At 39.4% G+C, this 11,284-nt stretch overlaps 2 long non-coding RNA genes across 2 annotated transcripts in view; one reads left to right on the top strand and one right to left on the bottom strand.

Annotated features, from left to right (window-relative positions):
* Window positions 1-6,047, top strand: part of LOC131878084 (uncharacterized) — an 11,742-nt gene extending 5,695 nt beyond the window's left edge. The window contains exon 4 of the long non-coding RNA XR_009372951.1: window positions 5,527-6,047. This is a non-coding gene — a long non-coding RNA (uncharacterized LOC131878084). The remainder of the gene's footprint in view (window positions 1-5,526) is intronic.
* Window positions 6,048-6,897: 850 nt separating this feature from the next.
* On the bottom strand, window positions 6,898-11,278 carry LOC131878299 (uncharacterized). The gene is made up of 2 exons (XR_009373001.1): window positions 7,594-11,278; window positions 6,898-7,534 (listed from the first exon to the last, which is right to left on the bottom strand). It is a non-coding gene; the product is annotated as an uncharacterized LOC131878299 (long non-coding RNA).
* Window positions 11,279-11,284: the final 6 nt, after the last annotated feature.

Here is an 11,284-nt window from a genome sequence, read left to right on the forward strand (position 1 = left end):
GCCTACTTCGCAGATCTACACGGTAATCCTCCTTGGACTCTGAATGAACACAGATATCATTAAAAAAATCGCATCATTCTTTCCACCAACTAAGATCTTGCGCATTGAGTTTTGCCCCGCAAAACGTTGCAGGTGCTTCCGCCGATCCAAAAGGAATAAAAGTGAACTCTGGGCTACTACTGATGGGGGGGTCAAACAAAAAATCACCCGAGGTTGCAAGTAGGGCTACCAATTTACATTTTCAGTGGCATACGGCATTACTAGCGGAAAATCGAAAACCCGTTAGTTAATCACAAAAAGTAACCCTGATTTTCCTCCGATCAAACCAGGGTCACCTTTTTGGTCAAGCCTAATATTCTACGATACGCTAGAAACGGCCCGTGCTTTGACTTTCCTAGCTTTCTGGCGATCCTGTTTTGGAATTTTTTTTGATCCTATCCCATCACTAGAATTCTACCCTGAACTTGAACGCAATTTTCGGTATAACTTTCTCAGACATGCTAATTTGGTAATAACCCTGATTACAATCCAAGGTCAAGTAAATCTTGGCACCCCGCAGTTCTTCAATTGAATTGTCCACCCGAGGCATAGGGGCCGCATTTTCGATAGTCAATAGCTTTTCGCACATCAACATTGATTTTCTTCACTAATACTGTCGGAAAACTCCACTCACTTTTGCTCTTCATCAATCCTCCATCCTTCTTCACTTGCTCAATGTTTGAACTTACCTTATTCAATGACATGGACCGGCATTAGATGATTTGGTACACAGATTGGGTTGGCAGATCCCGTTTCTATCTTATATTGGGCAATTTTGCAATGACCTAGTCCAGAAAAAACTTCAGGGAATTCCACTTCCTTTGGAATCACTCCCTGATCAGCCCCCTTAAAATTTCCAACATCCTCGACCAAATCCGCTGCTTCTAGGACTTCTACATGACTGTGTTGGCCAACGCTGGCTAGATAGGCCAAATTACTTTCCAGATGGCTTCCTATTGGAACCCATCCAATGGCTATTTGTCCACCACGGGCACCAACTTGTTGAGCCAAAAAGCCATGCCAAGTATCACAGTGGTGACGCCTCCAACAAAGAATTCATGTTCTGCCACCCAATCATCCACCATCACCTGACGGAACCGTTTTCCTTTGGTTGACAACACGTTACCTGATGCCGTCTAGAATGATGTCAGACAAGGGGAGTCCGGTTGGAACATGGTTGATGGTAGAAAACTGGACGATGCTCCAGTATTCACCAAAGCTTCCACATCTTTGCCATCAATTTCCATAGCCAGCATTGGACGGGGTGAAATTGCTTTGGCACCTTGTTCTCATCTTGGCCTTCTTGTTGGGCAATCCGCTATCCTATGCTCCTGGCTTCCTTCCACAAATAAAGCACGATCTCCTGCCTCTTGGCGCCCATTTGAACTCCACGAAGTCAGAAGTCGGTCTTCTTCTTTCTGGAACTGGTTTTGCCCCCATCTTGCCTCACTGGCGTCTCCTTCAGTGCCATACTTTCGGCCATGAGTACCGATTGAATTGCTTCCTTCCACTTCTGCGAACGATGGTTGAGGACTACCGTTTTCAAAGCCACTGGGAGACTATGAACAAACAGATCTCGAATCTTGAGAGCAAGCCCTTATTACTTTTCGCAAAACCTGGGAAGCATTCGTTCACTAACCCCTTGCACCTCTTGGCGTATTCTTGGACCTTCTCGTCCTCACGCATGGACATCTTCCAGAAAGAGGCTTGGACTGACGCTTCCCTCAAGTTCTCTTCCATCGGCAACAGGGCCTCCTACGGTGCCTTGAAACTTCCCAAGACCGATTCACCCAGATCATCCAGATCCGTGGATCCAATCTCTAATAATCCTGGGAAGATCTGTACTGCCTGGCGATCCGACCATCCATTGGCCTTGGCCACAAGACCGAAATATTTGACGTACTCCGCCATGGATTCATCTGGTCTCTTGGGTTGTGGACGCACACCATGACCGTTCCTTTCCCTACCCATCATCTTAGGTGGTTGTCCTACAACTTGGCATTCTCCTTGAGCAGCCTGATGAGTACTCCGACAAGATATGTTGCTTTTTGGGCTCAAATATGTCATTTTTATGTTGCTTAAAACCACCCAAATATGTTGATTTTATGTTAACCAAAAACGTTTAGGTTGGTTGTTTTTGTCCCGTTTATCTTTACTAGCTTAAAAACAAGGGCCGGCCAAAACTTGCAGATAAACATGGTCTTTATTGACAGAAAATTTAGATAAATGGGCCCAAATTTTGGAAAAAATGAGAAAAAGTTAATAAATTTGCGAAAAAGTTGAAAGAATGCCCAAAAACTAGCAAGTGTGAAAAAGTCGAGAAAAGATGAAAAGTAATGTTGAGAAATGAAAGAAAAAAGGTAATGAATCGTTAAACGTTCCTACCATGAAAGGTTATTGTTAGTGCTGTTTGTTGCCTCTTTTCTGTGGCCAAATTGTAGGCAAACAATTGTATATGCTGACTTTCTTTATTTTTTTTGACAAGAAATTGATTCTTCTTTATTACAATGATTGACATCAAAACACTTTTTAAGTGATTCCAATGTTATGGTACAGTATATAATTGATTCTTTTCGAGAGTCTAGCGCTACTGCTTAGGGCACTTTTGCTCACTTAACGATTTTTAGTGTTTGTTGGATTAAACCCATGATGGTAGCTATGGCAAGTTCAACTGCAGCTCCATTTTTTGCTGACTTTCATGTGACATCTATACAGAGAGGAGAAGAGGAAACTGAAAAAGCCTCACACCTCCAACCTTAGCCAATAACGAGTTCTTGATCGGCCATATTTGTGTCCTATTTGATCCGCGACCGAATAAAATTTTTGTTCTTGGAAGTCATCTTTCTCTTGGTGACGTATCATCACAGGAAGGAAAAAAAACGGCATAAAAAAATTGGGCCCAAAAACCCCAAAATATGTGAAAAATATTTTCAATGTATTTTTTTTTTGTTTCACTCAAATTATGAGCCTGTAGACGCAAACTTTGCGATGGTTCTCACCTCCTCACTCAAGGAATCACCGCTGCCACCATATACAGTATGTATCAAAAGTTTTGTCGGGTTTTTAGTTTAGGAATCACTCCAAATTTTATTTCATATTTTTTTTTGTAAAATAACAAATAATTATTTACCAATATATCTCCCTTTCAATTTAATGCATTTTTTAATTCGGTTTGGCATCCCTTCAATCAAATTTCGTAAAGTTTGCCTCGGAATCTCTGACCAGACTTTTTTTAGAACAGTTTTGAGGCTCTCCAAAGTGGTGGGACCCTCAAGTTGACTGACAGCTTCTTTCATGATTGCCCAAAGATTTTCAATTGGAGACAAGTCAGGGGAGTTGGCAGGCCAAGTCCCTTTCTTCCAGAATCCAGGCAGGTTATTTTGACACCACTCCTGGGATTTCAGAGAGTGATGTGCCGGAGCACCATCTTGCTGGAAAATTGCTTCAGACCTCTTTGCGACCATCCTCCTTTCCATAACGCCTCCATTTTTATTCCTCCTATTGAATGCATCCAAACAAGATTTGCCAAGGATGTTGTCCACATAGTAGTCCGTCCTCACAGTCACTTTTTGGGGGATGAAATGGAGTTCAGACAAAGCTTGGGAGCTCATCATTCCCCAAACCATCCAATAGGGCGGGTGCTTGACAGTTTGACAAGGCTCGACTTGGTCACTGGAGCTTGCCCAGACCCGGTCAATTTGACGATTTGAGGGTGCGAACAGGTAAAAGGGAGACTCATCTGAGAAACAAACCTTGCTCCAATCGTCCACTGTCCAGTTTCTTCTCTCCAGACAGAAATTTAAGCGGGCCAATCGTTGTTTTGGGGTAATCTTGGGGATTTTTGGCCGTTTGTACGGAGTGAGACCAAGAGTTTTCTTCAAATAGCGATGGACGCTGCTGTGGGACACTGGGTGTCCATGTTTGGTCAGTTTGGTGGCTAAATTCCGGGTTGATCGGTATCGTTTTCCAACAGACTTGGCTATGACGATCTTGGCAACCCTCTTGAGACTTTTTGGCCTCCCAGACCTTGGTTTGTCTTTCAGGCTCTGGCCCATCTTTTGGGACCTCCACCATCGTTCAACCGACCTTAAACTGACCCCCAAGGTCTTGGCTACTTCCTTTTGGGTTAATCCGGCCTCTATCATGGCGATTCCGCGAATCCGGATCTCAAACCGGGAAGAAGTCGTGTTTTTCGACATTGCCTTTGACCGTTTTTTTTTTCATTTTTAGACATCGGATTATCTGGTTAATACTTGATTTCAACTGATTTGGATCATGAATATACTATCGCGGAAAGTATGATTTTCTAATAGCGAAACCTTTTTTGGAAAAATTAATCCGATTCGTGAGATATCACTCAAAAAACACATTTTTCGATACCGACAGAACTTTTGATACATACTGTAACTAGGGCTGGTTTGTATTTCCATAAAAGACGTTAAATGTGAATAATGTGTGCAAAGATTGAAACGAAAATGTCTGGTAGACAAAAAGATTGAACTCAAAGAGAAGAACCTGGCACTTACAGTTACAAAACGAAAAAAAAACAGGTGACGAAATAACAAAAGGGCCGGCAACTTTTCCCAAACATTCCCAAATATTGTTGTATCTAATTGCTAAATTTTTTTTTTAATTTTATCAAGGTTTATCAAAAACTAAGTTTTGGAAAAAGTTGCCACACGGGAAAGTAATTGCCATAAAGTTGTTAATTGGGTTAAAATCTGCCACTCGAAATTGAAGCAAAATGGAAATTGAAGCAATGGAGGCAAAGTACATGACATTTTTCTCAAAATTGGCACCTAAATTTGCCATCTGACGATCATGATTGAGTACCTGAATTTACTTGTCATGCTATTAGGTTCTGTGCGACATGAGGCAAACGTCATCAATAGTGAGAGCAATGAATTTCAACTCTCTTCTTTCTCGGGCTCCTTCATTTTCAAATGTTCGTAAGGAGTATTTAGGACAATTAGATTTGGACAAGTTCTTGACTAATATCCCTGATTAACACTATATTGAAGGGCTAACCAGGACGACAACTCTAAATTGTTGGCCGATCAAGAAATATATGAAAATGAATTTACGTAAAATGAAAAGGATTTTCCGTCTTGAAATGCTGGGAATTCCATTCCCACTAACGGTAAAGAAATCCGCAAAAAATAGGCTTTCAATGGAACCTTAATAGCTGGATTTTCTGCTGCGTGCTCTTTTTGCTTTGCATATTTCACGCTCTCACCATTACTAGGATACCGAGGCGTAAAAAAGAAGTAGCATTTCAATAGTGCTTCAATGTTGTTATATTTGCGACATGTTTGAATGCGCTAGTATAGTATACTAATTCAATCTTGCTTTCTTTATTCCCTTTTGGCTTCAGCAATTGTATCAAAATTGGCTGAGTTCAACACTTTTGGCTGAAAAAGGTGTTGCAGTTTCAAAACACTCCTTTGAAAAAGAATGACTCAAAATGCCGAAAATCCTTCGTTTCAGATCCCTTTATTGGTTGCTCTCGGAATTGGAGGGATCGTAGCAGGTGCTGCAGTGGTTCAAAATGCTAATCAAGCCCGTGAAAATTTACAATCCCAATTGGATACCATCAACACAAGGATTACTTCATCTAGTAATAGTGTTTCCAGCCTATCTTCCACTCTATCTTCTCTGATAAGTACTGACAACATCAACACCGCACGAGCGATTTCAGCATGTTCTAGTGTTGCGAATGGTGCGGCAGTTCCTATTTCTAGCCCCCCTCCAACGTCGGATATCGCAGTACAAATCTTAATAGACAACCTTGTTATGGCAATTGGAACCAACACGTGTCCATGACTTTTGTAACAACATGACCCATTGCTCGTAAAACATGAAATCAATCAACTATTGTCGCAACACTGAATGTCTTTTTGCTATTAGATTTGTTCCCTTTGCTACCTTTGAGAACTTTTCTAGAAGTGAAGTGATTTACAAACATCATTTTACCTTGTTTTCTACATCAGAAAAAATATATAAACAATGCACAATAATCCCCATATCTCATTTATTCGACGTGACATAGTTTTAACCTCTATGAAAACGTTCTCAGAAACTATTTCAGTTCTACGAGGTAGTAGTACTTAGGCACGAACTTTTGGAGACGGACATCTAGAGATGTGGACTGCGAACGGAAGCAAAAGATTATTGTCGCCTAAACCGTTCACCTTATTCCAAATTTGTACTTCATACGACCAGAAGACATTGTTGAATAGATGAACATGTTCAAATTTGAGCCCCAAACTTCGTTTCATAGTTCAGTTTTCCGGCCAGTGTTGTAAATTGAGAGGTTAGTCCCGATGGGTATCTTCCCATTTCAATATCGACATCTCAGTCGTTCGAAACGCTGAAGGAGTTAAGATCTGGTGCAATCCCTCCCATGTTGGTGCAGCCACCAGAGCGAATAACGTTCTGGACTTGGTCTTTTCCAGGGGCCCTGATCTGATCCAGTATGTCATTCCACGGGCTTCTAGAGTTGTGGACTGAGATCGAAAGCAAAAATCTTGTATCTCCGTTCACTTTATTCCAAATAAGCAATTCATATGTCCAAAAGATCTTGCGCATATTCTTTTCAAATGTAGTCGGAACCACCGTGTCTGGTCATCTAAGGATGGATCTGTATTGAATGGCCCAGTCTTTAGCCTGACCATGTTGCCATGTCTAATTAAATCCGTGACTGATTGATATGAAGATGTGCTTTGTTGTTCCTTGAAATGGTTTGAATTTGCAATTTTATTTAAGTGACAAAGGCGCAAAATCGTACTATCGTCGAAAGTTGTGCTGATAGTTCTTCATGAAAAAATTAAAATTTGAAAAATTATTAAATGGACACGATAGTCTCATAAATGTTTTATTCAGTTCAAAATTCACAGAAATCGTCAAATCAACTGATTGTCACAACACATTGTGATTCAATATGAATCTATAGTACTTACAATGTCAATGTCAACATCACTTCACTTTTAAATTATGTACGAACTTTTAAAGCTGGCATTTGTTTGCATTTTGTCCTCAGTATGGCACTTGACTTGGTCACCACCAAACTTAATCAAAGTTAAAGTTGATGAAGCTTTGCAGCAAGCAGAAAAACAAGATAATTAACATAAAAAGCAAATCGGGCTGGCAATACTTCAAATGATTTTCAAATAGTACACATATTCATTTCTAGCGCATCAATTATAGCCGCAACATTCATCCCATGATCTGTAGCAACGAGTCCAGCAGGAGGGAGTTGTGCGATTGCTGCCGCTGCTGCACAAACACTACTTAAACGAGCAGCGGTTGGAGATTGGGTCATGACTATTGAAGTCAAAATAGGGGATTGGGCATTTATTATGTTGTTAATATTTTCAGCGGTGGAAGTGGCGGTTGCAACTTTGTTAGTCAAAGTGGTCCGAGCATTTGCTGCTTGAAGTGCTAAAGCCCCTCCAACAACAGCAGCCCCCACGCCGACAGCTGCGGCAATTCCAAGCTGAAAAAAGAGGCATTGAATTCATCGTACCAACACGTTTAATCAGTTCATCAACTCACAGGTAGAAGTCCGATAGTTCCTTGTCTAGATGAAATAGGATAGTATGCTTCAGGAGGATTATATTGCAACTCTTGACCGTCTGTGGACAAATTCTGGTCGTAGTACGAATAGGGTACAGATTGGTATGTGTCTTGACCGCAAACAATTGTTAACACCAGGGCAAATGCTCCCCCAACACATCTCGATTCCATGGCCAAGTTCTGGAAACATAAAGCGAAACTTAGAATGGCTGCACACCTTACCACATCAAACGAATACTTTTCACAATATAATGGAACTAACAAAAAGGAATTTCACTTATGAAATAAGTAAACCAGTATTCCATTCATTTCGATATGAACAAGCACTATGTAGGCTTTTTTTCTCCCTTGAAAGAAGGTATTCTACAATTTTGTCTCCAGATATTATGTTTTACAACATGGATGGAGAGAGAAAATTTCTCATGGCACATTGTCGTTGTGCCATGGAGATGGTAATTTAACTGGATCTAATTGTCGTCGTATATTCCACTAATATTTCTTTCCATATGGAAATGCTTTGAAATCATTACTTTGTGTTTTTATTGAATTCGCTCTTACCCTCCATTCCTTCATAGATGACACCGCTGATCAGTTCCAACTATTACGACCCGTTCTTTCAGTATTTAAACTCTTGTAATACAAGATGATTGATTTTAGAATCCAATAGCTTGGCTCTCTTTTAGTCTCTTGTACATGGTACATCCTTGATTCTAGTGTTGGGCTAGAATCGTACGAGTCCTTTAATGTTGTGACTTTTTGAGTTCTAACCTGGTACTTTATGAGAAGAAATAATTGATTAAGCACCCTCTCAACCGGCATGAATTTGAATAGGAGGTAAAACATTCCGTTTGGTTTTCTCTTGAGGTACTTCTATAGGCCATGCTTAGTCAAGGACACTAGAGGAAGGAAACGCCACTCTTTTGTGATCACCAAACCTTTCCGGCCAAATAAGGCAAAACTGTTTGTGTTGATATTTTCCAATGTCAAGTTTTGGCTTATCTATTCTACAAAATATGTGACGAATGCCATTTTGGTAACCATTGATGGCATTTGCTTGAAACGAGGCGTGTCAATATACATAAAATGAATTTTCACTTATCTTGAAGTACAATTCCTTAATAATACCAATCAAGAATTCTTACCAAAGGAAGGTTTTGCTCAAAGCCCCATTTGTCAATATTCTTTTCTTCATAATATTGTTTGAAAAAAATTGTTCCAGGAATATCCTGAACAAATTCCAAGTAATTTGGTGCCCTAGTCCTGAAATTATGGTTCTCTTTCTGGGAATGGCTCTCAAACAAAAAATCGGCCTGTTGTAACTCTAAGTTACATAATTGTATTTTAAATTCATGTGAATGCCTCATGAAACTGGAATTATGTTTCTTTACAATACCTTTTTCATTTGACTATTTTGGATGCTTTTGTTCAAACCAATTTTTTTAGAGTCCAAAATTCAAATTGAAACTAAGCAGACTTGGGCTGTGGTGTTACTCTGTACATTTTAAATGATACTTGCCTTTTATGTAAACTTCCTAACAAGTGGAAATTTAAACTATACCTTAATACAACCCTCCATTTTCCACCAATGCCTGATGCTTGTTTTGCAAGGTGTTCCTCACAGCACTGCTAAAGTTTTTTCTGAAAATGCCAAGACTTCTAACAACGACTTTCCTTTGTGTTTTAAACAGAAGGAACAACTTTTGTAATATTAATCCACTTAAAGCTTAAAAAGAGAAAACATTTCCAAAAACCGTAATCAATAGATGTTGGGAAAACCTTAGTTGCGTTTCCAAGTAAAATCTTATTCAAATCCATGAAGCAAACGGTAAGATATCTCGTTTTTAATGATTGCATTTCCATCAAATTTGACTACAAATTGCTCCGGTTAATTATTAAAGCAATTGCCACGAAATATAATGAGCTTTTTCTATGCCTAAAATATAAATGACAATATTTCAAATTTCTGAAGCAGGTAGAAAAAAACCCGAATATAGTTTGTAATATAACTTGAAACTTACTTAATGTCAATAATTCACAATTGTGATGTCAAACTTGTCAATCGCAACTTTAATCAAGCTTAATCTTGAACTTTGACAAAATTAACGTTGAAAAAAACATCGATAGTACGTCGAAATTAATTATTGCAAAAAGTGACAACTTTGAAAATTAAACTGTCTCATTTATCGTTCAAATATTTTAGGAACTTGATAGTATAGTGTAGCTTTTGGCACTTTAGTAAAATGAAAGGAAATTTTGCATCTTTTGTAAGTTTTAAGCGACATTTTTTGCTACTTTTAGCTTTAAAAAAAACTTAAAGAAAACGGAGAAATATTACTTCTATTGGTGTCATTGAAATGGATAATCATAAATCATATTCTTTGGGAATAACTGGAAACACAGTTAGGCCATTTTTCGATCTTTTAAGGCGTAAAACGCAACTTTTAAGTTGTAAGAACTAAGCATGTGCAAAATAGAAGTTTATGAAATTTTATGTCAATACATGGATAACCACAATGTTTGTCAAAAGGGTTGATTAAAACAAAATCATCAGTTGCCCATGATCCATTTTAATTGGATTTAAGTGAGAACGTTGTACTACAAAACTCAAATATGTCATTTCTGGTGCCGTTCTGACCCTGGCTGTACACAAACGTCCTCCAAAAACTAGAATTATTTTGTCTAAGGCTACATCGAAAGACGATTCCTTTTTCAGCATTGGAATAAAATCAAGCTCCCCTCACCTTTCGCTAATCAATGGCCAACGTTCATCTTTAAACTTGAACTTATGCAGACCGACCTTTTTTGACCAGTCTTACTCTAGAGCCGCCGGCTTTTGAGTAATGGTCGACCCTATCTCGAGAACATGATGATCTGACAGATTACTGGGCGTCACATGGACATTCTGGATCACATCAAGGTCATTGGAAAAGACCAAGTCCAGAACGTTCTCTGCTCAGGTGGCTACACCAACATGTTGGGACAAATTGCGTAAGATCGCAAACTCCTCCAGCTTTTCGATCGACTGAGACGTCGATTTCGAAATGGGAAGGTACCCATCTGGACTAAACTCCAGCTCTAAAACCTAGCCGGAAATTTGAAGACCCCTACAAAGAAAACCTTTGGGCAGACTAACCAGTGCAACTCATTTTATATGAATTTGAGAGCTAACAAGAACGAGCTTACTGAACAAGAGGGGGCACTATATTTTGTTACAATGGACAGATCAAGACCTTGAAGATGACAAACTAAGACCTCAACTTCTCCATTCGACATTTCTACACGACTAGTGTGCAAATCATTTCTAACATATAGACATACGCCCCCATGCGGAAAAATGGGATTGTTAGGGCGTACTCTATCACATCGAACTAAATTGAAACCAACCATGGCCAGCTCTTCATCTAAGACCCCTGGTCGAAGCCAAGTTTCTGTCATGGAAATGAACGAGACCTGCCTATCTAAAGCTAGTTCCTCAAGAACCTTGATCTTTGTGCTATCCTTTTTGGAAATAAGACAATGCACATTCAGTTAAAGCCCTTCTACGGACTGATTGTCCTTCGATGGACTAGTACTTTTAAATCTGAGATTAGGTCGATTTCTCTCACTTTGAATATTGCGAAGGTGTTTGAAAAGATCATGAAGCTCAAACTGTTGAATTTTTTGATATCCA

This window comes from Tigriopus californicus, chromosome 3, assembly GCF_007210705.1.
Source record: "Tigriopus californicus strain San Diego chromosome 3, Tcal_SD_v2.1, whole genome shotgun sequence".
NCBI lineage: Eukaryota > Metazoa > Arthropoda > Copepoda > Harpacticoida > Harpacticidae > Tigriopus > Tigriopus californicus.